The sequence below is a fragment of the Humulus lupulus genome, chromosome 1 (genome assembly GCF_963169125.1).
Source record: "Humulus lupulus chromosome 1, drHumLupu1.1, whole genome shotgun sequence".
NCBI lineage: Eukaryota > Viridiplantae > Streptophyta > Magnoliopsida > Rosales > Cannabaceae > Humulus > Humulus lupulus.
The window spans coordinates 77,349,101-77,363,591 of NC_084793.1; positions in this window are offsets into that span (position 1 = coordinate 77,349,101).

Below are 14,491 nucleotides of genomic sequence, written 5' to 3' on the forward strand. Positions count from 1 at the left end.
CTCATCTATGTGACGGGACCGCCGTTTAGACAGGGATGACCGCTTTACATTCGTATACCATTGAATAGGGAGTATGTCCGGTCGATGTTCTTTCTATGGTCTGGTAGGCCCATAATACGTGGGGAAACTCTTCCGAGCACTTGCTCTTGCAGGCTTGGAGTTTTTTCTTTAGTGTTCCCTTCAAAATCTTGTTCACGACCTCTGTTTTCCCATTTGCTTGAGGCCTTGCGACTACGGAGAAGCTTTTGATGATGCCAAGTCTTTCACAGAAGTCGGTGAAGTGGACACTGTCAAATTGCTTCCCATTGTCGAACACAATTTTGTGAGGGAGGCTGTATCGACACACAATGTTGATGATGAAGAAGTCCATGGCCTTTTTGGAGGTGATGGTGCTCATTGGTTCTGCTTCGACCCACTTGGTGTAATAGTTGACGGCTACAACGACATATTTTACTCCACCCTTCCCAGTCGGGAGCGATCCTACCAAATCGATTCCCTATACTGCAAAAGGCCAGGGACTGGTCATCAAGGTTATTTCCATTGGAGGGGCTCATGGGATCTTTGCATACCTTTGGCACTATTCAAATTTTCGGACGTAATCAACACAATCCTTCTTCATCGTTGGCCATAAATATCCTTGCCTTAGGATTTTCTTTAACAAACTGAGTCCGGCTGTGTGATCTTTGCAAAAACCTTCGTGCACTTCATGCCTGATTGCACTCATTTCTGTCCCGGATACGCATCGAAGATAGGGTATAGACAACCCCCTGCAATAGAGTTTGCCATCAATCATGATATATCTAGGAGCCTGGTACTAAAGTTTCCTGGTGGCAGCCCTATCCACGGGCAATTCCTCAGTGGTTAGGTGCTGGATGAGAAGGCCCATCCAAGATGTGGAGTAATCTATGGCGTTGATGATTGCGGGGGCTTGAATACTAGGCAGGGGTAGATGGTCGATTGGTACTACCCCAGAGAGTTCTACTTCAACATTCGTGACCAACTTTGCCAATGTGTCTGCAAACACATTATGTTCCTTGGGGATTTGACGGATGAATTATTTCTTGAAAGATTGGAGTAATTCCTGGGTTCATGTCACGTAGGCGGCCATCTTCTCCCGCTTTGTTTGATACCCCCTGAAATTTTCCTGACCACCAGTTGGGAGTCGTTGTGGACTTCTATATTTGTTGTTCCTACCTCCCAGGCCAGGCATAGTCAGGCCAGCTTGGCCTCGTGTTCAGCTTCGTTGTTTGACGCTTCAAACTGGAAGTGTAGGGCGCTTTGCAACTAATGACCTTGAGGGGATATTAAGATGATCCCGGCCCCGACCCCATTTTCATTTAAGGCTCCATCTATGAAGATTTTCCATAGGGGGCTCTTCATCTTCAGTTATCCCAGTGCATTGTAAGATGAAGTCGGTCCCGCCCTATCCCTTGATAGAAATCCTGGGGACATTTTCTATGTCAAACTGGCTTAGCTCCATTGCCTACTTCAAGAGTCTCCCTGATGATTCGGGTTTCTGTAGTACTTGTCGTAGGGGATGGTTCGTTAGTACCTTAACGGCGTGGGCCTGAAAGTAAGGTCTCAACTTCCTGGAGGCGATCAGTAAGCAGAATGTCAAATTTTCGATTAATGGGTATCTGGACTCTGCGCCCAGCAACCTTTTGCTCACGTAATTGACCGGGAGTTGGACCTTTCCTTCTTCTCGCACTAAAGCGGCATTGATGGTGTGTCTCGACACTGCCAAATACAGGTACAATAGCTCCCCGTCCACTAGTTTTGAGAAGATTAGCGCTTGGGCTAGATGCTTCTTTAGCTTCTAGAAGGCATCTTCACACTCGGTCATCCATTCAAACCCCTGGCTTCCGCGAATTACTCTTAAGAATGGGATGCACTTGTCCATGGACTTCGAGACGAAGCGGCTCAAAGCTGCTATTCTTCCCGTCAAGCTTTGAATGTCTTTATGCTTTTGTAGCGAAGGCATCTCGATTAACGCTCTGATCTTGTCCGGGTTAGCTTCTATTCCCCTCGAGCTTACTATGAAGCCCAAACTTCTCGGATGCCACGCTAAAGGTGCACTTCTTTGGGTTTAGCTCCATCCCATACTTTTGGATGATGGCAAATGCTTCTGCCAGATCATCTGCGTGTTCGGCCAAGGTCTTGGACTTGACCAACATGTCATCTATGTAGAATTCCATGTTCCTCCCCCAATTGATTCCAGAACATCCTATTGACCAGCCTCTGATAGGTGGCCCTAGTGTTCTTAACCCCAAAAGGCATGACGATGTAGTAGTATACACCTTTGTTTGTCTGGAAGCTGGTGTGTTCCTGGTCTGCTACATGCATTGAGATCTAGTTGTAGCCGGAGTAGGCATCCATGAAACTCAACACCTCATACCCGGATGTAGCACCCACCATCTGGTCAATCCGAGGCAGGGGAAACAATCTTTCGGGCAGGCCTTGTTAAGATCGGTGAAGTCGATGCAAGTCCTCCACGTCCCGTTCGACTTTGGTATGAACACCGGATTAGCCAGCCAGACGGGATACAGGGCCTCTCAAATGAACTTGATCGATGACAACTTTTCTTCTTCCAACTTGAGGGCTTCTGTCCTCTTCGTCCCTAGGGGTCTCCACTTCTGCCGGACGGGAGTTGCATTCACGTAAATGTTCAAGGCGTGACATATGACGTTGCGGTCAATCCCAGTCATATCCGAATGAGACCAGGCTAGGACATCCTGGTTCTCTTTCACCCAGGCAATTATGGCAGCCCTAACCTCCGGGTTCAAGTTTCTACCAACTCAGATTAATTTGGTCGGGTCGCTGTCATTGATGCACACCTCTTCCACCTCCTCCATGGGTTCTAATGCCCTATCTGTTGGATTAGCTTATACATGATCTTTATTTATTTTCATGTATATCTAATATTAAAAAAATTAATACGAGATAGCCTAAAACATGTTTCTAAAATTGAATTCAAAGAGAAACAAAGAATAGAATACTTACAGTATACGCAGCGGAATTACAGAGTCCTTCCTTCAGTTTCTCTAACTCTTGTAACCTCTCTGTCGCAGAGTATTATCAAGAAACTGAACCAATCTTCTATTTTCTTCACAATCTTCCAATGTATCCTTAGAACCACCTAGACTAGTATGGGCAATTCTCAACACATGAGATAGATATAGAGAGAAGAATAGAAAATAACAAAGAGACTTAGAAAATGACTTGTGTTTAGAGAGAATCTAAAGTTATCAGAAAATCTGACTTGTGACTTATCAAACTTATGTTTTGACTTCTCTCTAAGCACTCATTTTATAGACTTAATTAGGCCATTTAATTTAATTAAAAATCAATAAAATAACAGCCATTTTGAAGCCCTAGGTTGAAATTATCATGGGCTATAGGCCCGTGAAATTTCCCATTTGATTATAAGCCCATTGGACTTAAAATCAAGGCCTGTATTATTTTCTATTGATTTAATTAATTAAATAATTATTTAAATCATTTATCAAATTAATTATTTATAATTTGAACATTGATTTAAACTTATTTATTAATTTAGATACCAATTTATCTTAATTAATAAATCTGCCATAATTTCTCTTTTCTTCTCAAAATTACACTACTCCGTGAAACTATCCAAAATTGACCTGGTCAACTTTGATAATTCTAATTGATAATTAAATCAATTAATTGAGAATATCTAGATGATTTTATCCAAGGTACAATGGGGATCACGGGCCTATGAAATCAAGCTCCAATAAGTTATCATAAATCTAACAAATAAATTTACTAACTTATTAATTCCTCGTGACTTCACTATAGACTTGGAATTGCATTCTTGAATTCATAGAACGCTCTATAACAAATATAGATACGCTATTAATTATCCATTTTTACAGCCATAATTGTCACTCAATCCTCTATAGACGGCCTACAATGAGATAGGACTAAAATACCGTTTTACCCCTCATTGTATTTTATCCTTAAAACACTTAGTTCCTTGTAAATGATCTTTCAGTAAACTAATTTAATTACTGAAATGAGATCTCTATCATTTAACACCTTGAACCAAACTAAAAGAAAACCATCGTTTCACTTCTTCATCAGAAGATATAGATGTTCATATCTATGATTAACACTCCCACTCAATTATACTACCGAGTTCCCAAGATGTAAGTATGGGCTAGTCCGTAGGGTAAGCTGGTAACGAACAAGTCAAAGAACTCAAATAATACAATCAGTTAGAATACTAACCACTCAGAATTGAGATTGAATTGACCTATGGTCAACTATATGATATAACTAGAATAGATAATAACAGTATGTTTACTTATCATATCAACTGTCAATATCGGTCCAGTCCGATGTAACAAATACATCCGATCTTATCTACTTTGCTAATGTTCTGGAAAGAACATAACACTATAATGTGTAAGTAGATCATATCGTAGATTGGCAAGTCAGTGTAAATCCTGGGCACTGACTAATCTTAGGACTAACTTATTTTGAACATATAATCATATTTATATTCCACTATGATTACGTCACTACAAATAAGATTAGCTATATGCTCCACCCCCAAGAATAAACACCATTCCAGAAGTAGACTTTCTGTCATCGACATCAGTCTAAAAATCTGAATTGGTGTAGCCTACAGGGTTCAGAACACCACCCTTGTAGACTAACATATAATCCCTAGTCCGTCTCAAATACTTCAGGATATGCTTAAATGCTATCCAATGTTCCAGTCCTGGGTTTAACTGATACCTGCTCACTACTCCCACTGCATAGCAAATATCTGGTCTAGTACACAACATGGCATACATCAGACTTCAAATTGCGGATGCGTAAGGAACTTTTCTCATTGCATCTTCCTCTTCAGGAGTCTGGGGAGACTGCTTCTTTGAAAGATGAATTCCATGGCGGGACAGTAGACGCCCTTTCTTGAAATTTGTCATTGAGAAACGTTCAAGCACTTTATCAATGTAAGCTGCTTGAGATAGAGCTAAAAGTTTGTTCTTTCTATCCTTGATGACCTGGATACCTAGAACATAACTTGCTTCACTCAAATCCTTCATCTGGAATTGAGTGCTCAGCCAATTCTTCACATCTGATAATTTCTTAATATTGTTTCCAATGAGTAAGATATCATCTACATAAAGAACCAAGAATACCACTATTTGATTTTCCTTCAGTTGGTAAACACAGGGCTCATCAATATTTTGTTCAAAGCCATAGGTTTTGATTATTTCATCAAACCTAATATTCCAGGAACAAGAAGCTTGCTTAAGTCCATAGATGGACCTATTTAACTTACAAACTTTTCCTTATTGTCCAGATACTTTAAATCCTTCTGGTTGATCCATATAAATGACTTCGTCAAGCTTTCCATTAAGAAAAGCTATCTTGACATCCATTTGCCAGATCTCATAGTCGAGAGCGGCTGCTATGGATAGAAGGATGCGAATGGATTTGAGCATGGCTATCGAACTAAAAGTTTCCTCATAGTCCACGCCTTCTTTGCCACTAATTGAGCTTTATAAGTCTCGATATTTCCATCAACACCTCGTTTCTTCTTGTAGATCCACTTGCACCCAATGGCCCTAAAGCCACTAGGTGCTTCCACAAGATCCCAGACGGAATTTGAGTACATGGACTCCATTTCCTGTTTCATGGCTTCGAGCCATAGTTCCTTTTCAGGGCTAGTCATTGCCTGTTTGAAAGACAACGAATCATCATCACTAGTGTCACCAACAACCATATTGGTCTCACCATCCTAACCATAGAGAACTGGGTTTCTAGAAACCCTCCCACTACGACGAGGCTTCGTGACTGTTTGCTTAGGAACAGTGGTACTTTCTTCATTTAAATCGACTTGCGTCGGTTGTACATGAAGAGTGGGAATTTCATCATCGACTTGCGTTGATGATGATGGAACATTGGTTGGAGTCAATTCTTTAACCATCTCCTCTAAAACTACTTTGCTGCGAGATTTAAAGTTTTGGACATAGTCATTTTCCAGAAAAGTAGCATTTGTAAAAGTAAACACTTTCTTTTCTGAATGACTATAGAAAAGTCCACCCCGAGTACCTTTAGGATAGCCAACAAACATGCAAACTTCAGCTCGCGGCTCTAGCTTTCCCTCCTTTTTCCTCAGGACGCGAGTGGGACACCCCCAGATTCTATAATGGCGTAAACTAGGTTCACGACCATTCCAGTGTTCTAAAGGTATTTTGGGGATTGATTTTGACGACACGACAATGAGAATGCCATTCGCGGTTTCAATTGCATGTCCCCAGAATGAAGTTGGTAGAGTTGAGTAACTAAGCATGCATCTAACCATTTCCAATCAAGTTTGTTCCGACGTTCCGCTACATTATTTTGTTGCAGAGTACCTGGGGTAGTAAGTTGTGATAAAATCCCAAGTTCAGTTAAATGATCTTGGAACTGCATATCCAAATATTCTCCACCCCTATCAGATCGCAAGATCTGTAACGTTTTACCTAATTGGTTCTGAGCCATTGCTAGGAATTCCTGAAACTTTGAAAATGTTTCTGATTTCCTATGCATTAGGTAAAGACATGAGTATCTAGAGTAATTGTCAATGAAAGTGACAAAATACTAAAAACCACCCCTGGCTTGTACATTCAAAGGTCCACAAACATCTGAATGCACAAGACCAAGTGGTTCTTTGGCCCTATCACCCTTTGCAGAGAATGGACGCTTGGTCAGTTTGCCTTCTAGACAAGATTCACAGACAGGTAATTCACCTAAGGTGAGTTCCCTCAAAGGTCTGTCCTTTGTAAGTCTTTGAATCCTATCATAGCCAATGTGACCTAGTCTCAAGTGCATTAAATACGTCATATTATTGTTATCGGTCTTTTGACGTTTATTGGTCCTAGGTTTAGCTACTTTGAATAAATCATTATTAAGAGCGAGGGGTTCGTTAGGTCGCAGAATATAAAGCTCGTTTTCCAAACATGCAGTATACAATTGTGATCCATTGAAAGAAATAGATATATTAAAACTTGTGAAAGTCATAACAAATCGTTCTAATTGCAACATGGAAACTGAAATTAAATTTCTACTAAAATCCGGAATAAAAAATACATCTTTTAAAATTAAAAATTTATTTCCGAACTTCAGACGAGCTCTTCCTCTAGCTTGGACCACAACGAACGCTCCGTTCCCAACTCTAAGCTTTAAGCCACCTTCGTTCACTTCTTCCCTCGATTAAAGAAGCTGTAAAGAGTTACAAACATGGTTAGTAGATCCAGAATCAATAATCCAAACAGAGTTATCATTCTCTAAAACACATGTTTCCAAGATAAATGAACTATAATCATTACCTTTGTTTTTATTTGCTAGAAACTTGGGGCAATCTTGTTTCCAATGCCCCTTCTCTTTGCAGTGAAAACATTTACCTTTACCTTTCTTGTTTTTCCCCTTAGGCGTCTGTGCACTTGGTTGTGCACTCGCCTTTGCAGGCTTGGGGTTGTTGTTTTGTCCACCTTTCCTCTTGTTTCCAGCTTTTGAAGACGAAGCTTGGTTAGCTTCAGCCTTAGCTGGATCAGCAATAGTAGAAGTAGTTGTCTTCTTTTCTCCTCCCTTACTAGGTCCACCCATGATAGACTCAAAATTCTGAAGCTCATTCATGAGCTGCTTCAGACCATAGTTGAGTTTATTCAACACATAGTTGGTGGTGAATGGAAGGAAAGCTGGAGAAAGACTATTGAGGATTAAGCCAACTTGAGTTTCCTCATCTATTATGGCTCCGTGCAGTTCAGCTTCCTAAAAGTATTTTGTCATCTTGATCAAGTGATCACGAACATGTTGAGAAGCATTGGCATATTTCTTGGTGGCCTCAAAACGAGTCTGCGCTGACTTGGCACCAAACATGTCTTGGAGCTGATCCATGATTTCGCAGGCTGTCTCGACATTCTCCATCTTTGTCTTGAGAGTGTCGACCATACTAGTCAACATGTAGTACCGCGCCTTGTTGTTAGCCGCCTGCCAACGCTCATACTTGTCCCTCACAGACTTGGTAGCTCTTTCAGCTGGAACTTCTGGGGATTCCTTAGTCATGACAAACTTGGAGTTGTCACCTATCAACACAATGTTGATGTTTTGCTTCCATTTAAGGAAGTTTTCTCCAGTGAGTTTCTCCATCGAAAGTTGAGAAAGGATGGGAGTAGACACAACCATAACTCAATACTACAAATTACCAATAAAATAGAAATCAATCACATTTGCTCAATAAAACTTCTATTCACACAAATTTCAAGAAATAACACAACATATACCAAAATATGTAAGATATGAGAAAAAAATACAAAAAACAATCATATCTCTATTTCTTTAGGTTTTTAACTAATCTATGATATCCTTGTCCCGGTTGGCGAGAGTCAAAAATACCACTAGTTAAATAGAGTTGTAAACTTATTTAATAATGGACACCATTATTAACAACCTACTATTCGATCAAAATAAGAAAATAAAATCTCTTATTTTACGAGCTAGACCCACGGTTTCAATAATCATAGATTTAGTCCTAGTAGTCACCGTAGGGGTGAGTCTAGTAGAATTTGACCTATAATTATCTATCTTTCGAAATCTAACCTTGTCAAAATAGCTAATGAACACCTTCCGTAGGTGGACGAATCAAAGCGTCTCGAGGCCTCATTAAGCTATTGACTATGTTAAACCAACGGTAGAGATCGAATAAAAATCTTAAAATAAGCTCATTATTAAATTAACAATAGTATTTTTATTATTTATTTTTAGAAAATTAATGACTATGGTTTTCCCAAAAAAAAATTAAACAGATTAAAATTTTTAAAACCAAAGTCCTATAATTTCTTATTAACTCTAAAATGTCACATTGAAACAAATTCAATTAATTTATAATTAATTTGTTGCTAATCAATATTTAGGTTTAACTAATATAATGAACCTATACAATTAAGTCCAACTTAGGTAAATGAGTCTTAACAATTGGGCTTGTATGGATGAGGGCTGGGTCCAGTATGTCGTTCCTATTATAAAGGCCCCCTATCTTCCATACAAGGTCCAAAAGACAGGAATTTAAACCTTCGTTTTATTAATTGTTATTAATTGATTAGGCCCACTATAGTCATGCAAAGCAAATGGGCATTCACAAGTGGAATCACCCACAAGAGAGGAATTTAAACTTTACATTTTCTAATAGGCCCAAATAAAACCTATCATTTTATGAATATTTTATTTGGCAAAATACCATATATCTAGCAAACATATGGGCCACTATATGCATCTATGCCCAATTGCAAAAATACCACATATAGTGCAAACAGACATGTTATAATTGGATGGGTATAATCATGTCACTATATAAGCAGTTCTATGAATTTATGCAAAAATACCACAATTTATTTTATTTGCAAAAATACAACAATTAATTATCTAGAATTTATCAAAAAATTCAAATTAATTAATTTTTTACAAAAAATAAGTCAATTTAAATGAAATTTATCAACAATTAACAATAGTTAATTTAAATTTCATTTATCAACAATCAACTTGGTTTTAGGTTAATTTGATAAAAAAAATATTAATTTAATTTAAATAGGATTTATCAACAATTAACCAAAGTTAATTTAAATCCCATTTATTAAAAAAAATATTTTATTAATTGGCTGAAAAAAAATGATATTTTTCAAAATTTAACCAATTTTAAATTTTAAAATCAATACCTTAACTATTTTCCAAAATATCTTGTGTTGTTACAACTATTTGCTAATATTTTAACCATTTAAAAAAATATATATAAATAGTTGTAACAATCCTAAAATATCTCAAAATAGTTATACAAATTCAAATATCCATAAAAATATCTAACTAACAATATTCAAATTTCAAATAATTTAAATATTAAAAAAAAACTATAGAATAAAAAGATATTTATATTTTCAAATAAAGATTTAATAAAAAAATCAAGAATTTAAATAAAAATATCTTAAATATCTGATATCACAATTATAATATTTTAATATATTAAAAGATTTAAAATTAAGTTGTTAGTTTATTTTTAAATTTGAATTTGAATCTTTGTAGAAAATATATAATTATTTAAATCTCAACTAACAAAAATATCTTATTTAAAAAAAAAAATTTAAATGATAAAACAAAAAAGATATTTTTTTTAGTTTTGATTATAAATAATTTATTTCCACAAATTAATTTTTTTTTAATTCTAAAAAAAAAAAACTGGATGAACAGTACAAATTTTTTTTTAGCAATTTTTCAAACAAAAAGCATTTTCTAATTCATTTTTAACATGTTTTACACAAAATAAAGCATATATAAAAATTAATAACATAGAAAACACAACAAAATAACCTAAATTGCTAAAATTCACATAAAATCAATATGTGCATAAAAACATGAAAAACCATCCAATTATTCAAACATATCAAATAATCCAATTTTAAACATGTTCATGCATGAAAATAAAGATTACCAAATGCTCTGATACTAGTTGTTGGATTAGCTTATACAGGATCTTTATTTATTTTCATGTATATCTAATATTAAACAAATTAATACGAGATAGCCTAAAACATATTTCTAAAATTGAATTCAAAGAGAAGCAAAGAATAGAATACTTACAGTATACGCAGCGGAATTAAATAGTCATTCCTTCAGTTTCTCTAACTCTTGTATCCTATCTGTCGCAGAGTATTATCAAGAAACTGAATCGATCTTCTACTTTCTTCACAATCTTCCAATGTATCCTTAGAACCACCTAGATTAGTGTGGGCAATTCTCAACACATGAGATAGGTATAGAGAGAAGAAGAGAAAATAACAAAGAGGCTTAGAAAATGACTTGTGTTTAGAGAGAATCTAAAACTATCAGAAAATCTCACTTGTGACTTATCAAACTTATGTTTTGATTTCTTTCTAAGCACTCCTTTTATAGACTCCATTAGGTCATTTAATTTAATTAAAAAATCAATAAAATAACAGCCATTTTGAAGCCCTAGGTCGAAATTATCATGGGCTATAGGCCCGTGAAATTTCCCATTTGATTATAAGCCCATTGGACTTAAAATCAAGGCCTGTATTATTTTCTATTGATTTAATTAATTAAATAATTATTTAAATCCTTTATCAAATTAATTATTTATAATTTGAACATTGATTTAAACTTATTTATTAAATCTGCCATAATTTCTCTTTTCTTCTCAAAATTACACAACTCCATGAAACTATCCAAAATTGACCTGGTCAACTTTGATAATTCTAATTGATAATTAAATCCATTAATTGAGAATATCTAGATGATTTTATCCAAGGTATAATGGGGACCATGGGCCTATGAAATCAAGCTCCAATAAGTTATCATAAATCTAACAAATAAATTTACTAACTTATTAATTCCTCGTGACTGCACTATAGACTTAGAATTGCACTCTTGAATTCATAGAACGCTCTATAACAAATATAGATACGCTATTAATTATCCATTGTTACAACCATAATTGTCACTCAATCCTCTATAGACGGTCTACAATGAGATAGGACTAAAATACCGTTTTACCCCTCATTGTATTTTATCCTTAAAACACTTAGTTCCTTGTAAATGATATTTCAGTAAACTAATTTAATTACTGAAATGAGATCTCTATCATTTAACACCTTGAACCAAACTAAAAGAAAACCATCGTTTCACTTCTTCATCAGAAGCTATAAATGTTCATATCTATGATTAACACTCCCACTTAATTATACTACCAAGTTCCCAAGAAGTAAGTATGGGCTAGTCCGTAGGGTAAGCTGGTAAAGAACAAGTCAAAGAACTCAAATAATACAATCAGTTAGAATACTAACCACTCAGAATTGAGATTGAATTGACCTATGGTCAACTATATGATATGACTAGAATAGATAATAACAATATGTTTACTTATCTTATCAACTGTCAATATCGGTCCAGTCCGATGTAACAAATACATCCGATCTTATCTACTTTGCTAATGTTCTGGAAAGAACATAACACTATAATGTGTAAGTAGATCATATCGTAGATTGGCAAGTCAGTGTAAATCCTGGGCACTGACTAATCTTAGGACTAACTTATTTTGAACATATAATCATATTTATATTCCACTGTGATTACGTCACTATAAATAAGATTAGCTATATGCTCGGGATTTAATAGAAGTTTATATTAAACAAATAATCATGAAAATAAAACATGTGATCAAAGTGATTGACCAAGTCCAAAAATGATTTCTATTCTTTTATTGATAATAAAATGAGATTACAAAGAATTTGGGTTTTAATTAGGGCATAAAACCCCAACACTATCCGCTTCTATCCACGGATCCAATTCATTCCTCCTCTCGGACCACCCTCTGCATTGGCTGTGGTGGTGGGATTGGATCAGCGTTTTCCTCTTCAAGAGGTTTTTCATGGACCATGTAGATTGGTCGGGCAGAGACGTGATAGCAATTTTGAGCGCTTTTATGATCTCCCTGCATGGTTCCCACTCTTCTGTTATCGCATGGGAACTTCATGCAGAGATGGCAGATGGAGGTGCTGGCGCCAAAATCGACCAATGCGGGATGCCCAAAAATAACGTTGTACGCAGTGGGGCAGTCCACCACTACGAAAGTGCAATATTTGAACGAGCTCTGAATCTCATTCCTCAACGTCGCGGGTAGTTGAATCTTACCCATCGAGAGCAATGAATACCCGTTAAAGCCATAGATCTATGATGGGCATGAATTCAGATCTGCCTCGGTCAACCCAATTATTGTGAAGGACAGCTTGAACAGTACATTGACGGAGCTCCCGACATCCACCAACACTCAGGATACTCTTTTGTTGGTGATTTGGGCATCAATGCCCAAGGGATCATGATGCGGGAAATGAAAGTTTCGGGCACCCTCTTCCGTGAACGTGATGGGTAGATTCATCAATTTCGGGCGCTGGGCTGGAGTTTGGACCAAGGCGCATACCTCATGGTTGTGATTGAGCTCACTGAGGTATCGTTTTTTTATCATTCTGGGATGGCCCTCCCAGATGCAGGCCTCCTGATATGGTGGCCACGTGACCATCTACTCGCAGAGGCGCGGTTCCAAGAGGATATGGCATTCCAGGTCCAGGTGCTTGCACTATTGGGGCCCCCTGGGGGCCTGTGCTTCCAAACCTGTAGCGTACCCTCCCTCAGGAGGTCGGTACGATCAAGGTGCAACTGAGGCCATAGGTTATCCGGGAACTGCTGGCAGTCCCGGAACCCCTATTGGCATCTTGACCCTTTGGTGGAGATGCCCTAGATTGATTAGGTTCTCAATCTCGTCCTTCAGCTGACGACACTCTTCGATCGTGTGACCCACGTCCTTGTGGTAGGCGCACCTTTTGTTGGTGTCCCTCGAATTCTTTCCCTTTTTGAACATGGGGGCTGGATTCCGATAATGTACTACGTTGCCCATTGCTAGATAAATGTTTTCCCGGGTGTCAACCAGGTTGGTATACTCCGTGTATTGGGGTTCGTAAGCTGTTTTTCCCTTCTTCGAGGGCTCAAATCGGTTTTGACCTTTGCCCAATCTCTTTCCTTGGGAAGGGTTTATACTTGCCTCAGCTCCTCCGAATTGAAGCGGTTGGATACCACCAAGTGCGACACTGTAGCCGGCGGGTGCCACTTCGTACCTGAAAAATGGGGTCGGCGGAAATAGAACGTACCCTGTCGAAGTGGGCCCATAGACCATCGAGGTCATGAATGGCATCCCATGGGTTTAGCAGATCCGAACGCCGCTGGGGGTGCCAGATAGAGATTTTTCAGATACTACACTCCGTATCTGGGGAAGGTTTGGGCGGTCGACTGGGTCACTGGCTGCCACCCAAAGGCTTGGATTCGGGGCTCCTCCCAGTTGATGAAACCTTGTGCCCTCTTGATGAATTCTTCAAGGGTGGCTGCCTTGCTACTGCATGTTGTCCCAGAGAGCGGATCCATCTCTGATCTCGAATTGGAGAGCCACAAGGCGCTGTCTGATGTAGGCGTGTAGGTTCGGCACCTTGAACCCCTTTAGTAGTACAACATCTAGTATGTGTTTGGTGCATGGATCATTTTCCTCTTCTTCGAAGTCGGAACCTCCGCTTTCTTGTTTCTAGACCAAGCGATTCATGACCTTCTTAAGAGCGGCCACTGTTCCACGAACTGTTTGGCCATTCCATCATCTAGGGGGACTCTCTCGTTCCTCCTATCATTGAGGTTATTCCTCAAGTCGCCTCCTCGGGGGCGAATCTTTTCTTTGCGGGCCCCTTTCTTTTGAGCATTAAGGCCATCAAACAAGTCTACTCGGGAAGTATCATCTTCTGAACTGATGGCTTCTGGTTCTTCTTCACGTTTGTGCCCTCCGTGATCCTTGTTCACGGAGGCGCTGAGATAAAAGCGTCGTTCCTGTTCGTCCTGTCTTGGGACGTTTCAGGGCTTAATACCCTGCGGGCGC